The 3,221-nt window shown below is 30.8% G+C and overlaps 1 non-coding gene across 1 annotated transcript; it reads right to left on the reverse strand.

Annotated features, from left to right (window-relative positions):
- Window positions 1-2,650: 2,650 nt before the first annotated feature.
- Window positions 2,651-2,724, reverse strand: TRNAT-AGU (transfer RNA threonine (anticodon AGU)). Its single transcript has one exon. It is a non-coding gene; the product is annotated as a tRNA-Thr (tRNA).
- Between the last annotated feature and the right edge of the window lie 497 nt (window positions 2,725-3,221).

Raw genomic sequence — 3,221 nt, forward strand, 5'->3', positions numbered from 1 at the left:
GTTACATAACACTGTTTCAAAAAGGTAACTAAAACTAATATTGACCATTCATAGCTTGTTTCTAGAATTGCACCCGCTTTGTTATAAAACCTCTGGCGAGCTAACTATGTCATTAATTCTGCGTCACTTCTGCTCGCTTCTACCTTGCTAATAGCTCCTCGCTTTGTTTCCCAGTCGAAACTGCTTGCGTCTTAATTTTAAGAATCAATGTACATCACAATTTATCGTATTTCATATTTCATTATGATTGAATAACAGAAATGTCTCGGAATTCATTATGATTGGATAAACATATACGGAGATGATTTTATATGCGAGGAAATAAAGACTGGCAATTCGTTAAGTTCATATTTTATTTTCTTCATCTGTAAGACTTCACCCTCAGCTACAACGATTGCAAGCTAATTCCTTTTCTATGCTTCCCGGAATTATGATATAAATAAAAGTCGACAGGATATGCTGTCACAAAAACAACGATACTCTTCTTTTTTTATGTAATCTTACACTTTAAAATATACAACAAAAATAAAAGAAATACGAAGACCTACTAAACAGCTTAAAATTAAAAAGAACATGGTCTATTCAAAAAATTGCATTTTGGCTGAGAGTTTAAAGAAATTTTAAACGACTCTTTCGGTGTGCCTTTTTCGATAGTTCAAATAAGGATGTTCATCTATGACGCTTTATTGTCAAGTGATCTTGAGAAAAGCACAGTAGAGATATTCAAAGTTAGGCCATAACTAATTGTCATACCATTTCGCTAAATGAATAGCTTGCGGCATTAACTGAAGCTACTCTCAATATTTCCTCGAAACAGATTCTGATAAAATCGCTCCTAACGGTAAACTTCCACAAGTAAGACTTTGTTCCTGTAATCCTGTAATGTTACAAGAGACCCATTACGTCGCTTCCAGCCTAATGTTGGTGATAACTCAACCACTCAGGAACAAGGCATTAGAACGATCGAAATACTCTTTCGCCAATGGATTTCTGCTTGGCATCTTACTTAGGCTGCTAATGAATTCGTATAGCAATTAACGAAATTAATATTTTTTTTGGCAGACCAATAAAAATTAACCTATTTTATACAGACATATTGCTAAATTTTCATGAAAAAATACATAGTATAAAAAAGATTATTTAAAATTCTGTTAACTTTTCTTGTTGCATTAATCTTTACTAATTTCCTGATCTTGAATACTTAATTTTCAGTCTTGCTTTTTGAGTGAAATTTTATTGGTTAATACAAATATTAGAAATAAAGATGCAAAAGTATTACATCTTTTTGTGCTCACAAGTCATTACGGGAAAATTCCTTAAAATATTTTATAGTCAGAAAACGCATGTCTGCGATGTTATCATGATGCGATAACCTGCAGAGTATTTTATACTGCGATATTTTGTATTACGAAGTTTTAAAACTGCGAAGTTTTTGCTTCTCTTTATTTTCTACCATAATATTTTTTTATGCCAAATGTTTTGTCCTTGTTTTCTTTTTCCTCACGAGATTTTCTACGAACCACGTTTGTTTTCCCTCGCGTTGTTTCCTCTATGAAGTTTTAATCTGCGGTGCCTTTACCTGTAACCACATGGCCGCAGCTGTACATGCCTGCAAAAATCGAAAAGAGCAAGATCTTGATATCTTTTTTATGAATATTAAAGAATTATTTAAGAACTGAAATATAAACTAGCTGTTGCAGATTACCTTGTGATTTCATGGCCTTACTCTGATAGACGCAGTAACCTCATACACGAATTAATTTTTAGTAATAGATTTAGGAGCATTAAATTTGTGGTGCATAGAATCGATTTACTTTTTTTATACCAAATGTAATAGATCTACTCTTTACAAGTGCAAACAATTATTCTTTAGCCACAGTGCATAATATTTGGTACGAGTCAAAGTATTTTGTATCTAATAAATAGGCTATTTATGAAAAGCCAAGCTAATTTGTGAGTTATGTTTTCGAAATTATCGATTCAATGACTTACAAAATTATGCAACATTAATAAATAATTTATCAATGATGCTTCTATAAGTTAAGAAGTTCTATAAGATATTTTCTTAAATCAAGTTTTTTGTTAAGCTGATAAGCAACTTATGGCTGTAATTTGAAAGATTAGAAGAAAAATAAAGGTAATAATTAAGTGCATTTTTTAAAATGCTGAATTTATTAAGCTAAACACCAATACAGTAATTAATTTGAAAGCTGAGTTAATAATTTTATGTACAGGAAATGGCAACAGTTTGTAAAATTATCAGTTTTCAAGGCTTCATGGATGAATAATATTGGGCAGCGGAAAGTTACATAAGATGAAGCGAAAAATAGAAAAAGTAGGTTATAAGTCTGCATTGCTTGCATCACACTGAATAGATATAAAAAAAAGAGTTTCATTTTCATATATATATATATATATATGTGTGTGTGTGTGTAACATTATAAATTTAAAACTGAAAAAGTCGGACTGTAAATTAAATATTTAGTCCCTCCCCCGAAAAAAATATACATAAAGGTTGACTATTTTCTTATCTCAGAGAAATTTGTTACAAACAGCGATTACATTATATATACATACACATATTATATTCACATAATTCATAATGTGTATTTAAATCAAATGACGGAACAAAACTTGGAAAGCTCTGCTAAGGCACCGGCGAGATTCGATCTCACGACCTCCTGTTTACTAGACAGGGGCTTTAACCAACTAAGCCATGGCGCCACACGCTTATCTTGTCTTTTGCATTAGATACAACTATAATTAAAGAAGGGTAAATGTTTTAATCACAGTTGTATTTATTCAACTGAAAGATGGGAAAATTTGTTTAGAAAATTGAATTCGTTACGAAATTAAGTTATATTTTGGAAGTACAGTTTATTATATATTTTTAATTGTTTATCTCGATGATTATTTTTTCAAGTTGTTTACAAATTTTTATTAAAAAGCATTATCAAACACAGCATGTTTTTGTGAATAAAACATGCACAGATTTGCATTTTATGCTCATGTATGTATTCCATATAGTCATCCTACATGTTCCTCTCGCTCCCCGTCCTAATGCATTTGTCATAAGGCATGAAATCCGCTTAAAAAAATCTCTCCAACCACATCGATGTTCCGGTAAATACATTTCACTTCACAGACACTAAATTCAGATTTTATAAAATTTATAATTTTTTTAAAGTTATTATATATGTACTTAGGTTACTATGAGGAAA

Source organism: Stegodyphus dumicola, chromosome 5 (genome assembly GCF_044657685.1).
Source record: "Stegodyphus dumicola isolate Sdum_Otavi_A_Nest chromosome 5, ASM4465768v1".
In the NCBI taxonomy this organism is placed as follows: domain Eukaryota; kingdom Metazoa; phylum Arthropoda; class Arachnida; order Araneae; family Eresidae; genus Stegodyphus; species Stegodyphus dumicola.